Here is a 245-nt window from a genome sequence, read left to right on the forward strand (position 1 = left end):
CCTTCATCCTCCTGACCGAGGACAGTCTTGGATGTCTGTGTTGTCTCCTTCATCCTCCTGACTGAGGACAGTCTTGGTTGTCTGTGTGGTCTCCTTCATCCTCCTGACTGAGGACAGTCTTGGTTGTCTGTGTGGTCTCCTTCATCCTCCTGACTGAGGACAGTCTTGGTTGTCTGTGTAGTCTCCTTCATCCTCCTGACTGAGGACAGTCTTTAATTGTCTGTGTTGTCTCCTTCATCCTCCTG

Source organism: Oncorhynchus mykiss, unplaced genomic scaffold (assembly GCF_013265735.2).
Source record: "Oncorhynchus mykiss isolate Arlee unplaced genomic scaffold, USDA_OmykA_1.1 un_scaffold_87, whole genome shotgun sequence".
NCBI classification, from domain to species: domain Eukaryota; kingdom Metazoa; phylum Chordata; class Actinopteri; order Salmoniformes; family Salmonidae; genus Oncorhynchus; species Oncorhynchus mykiss.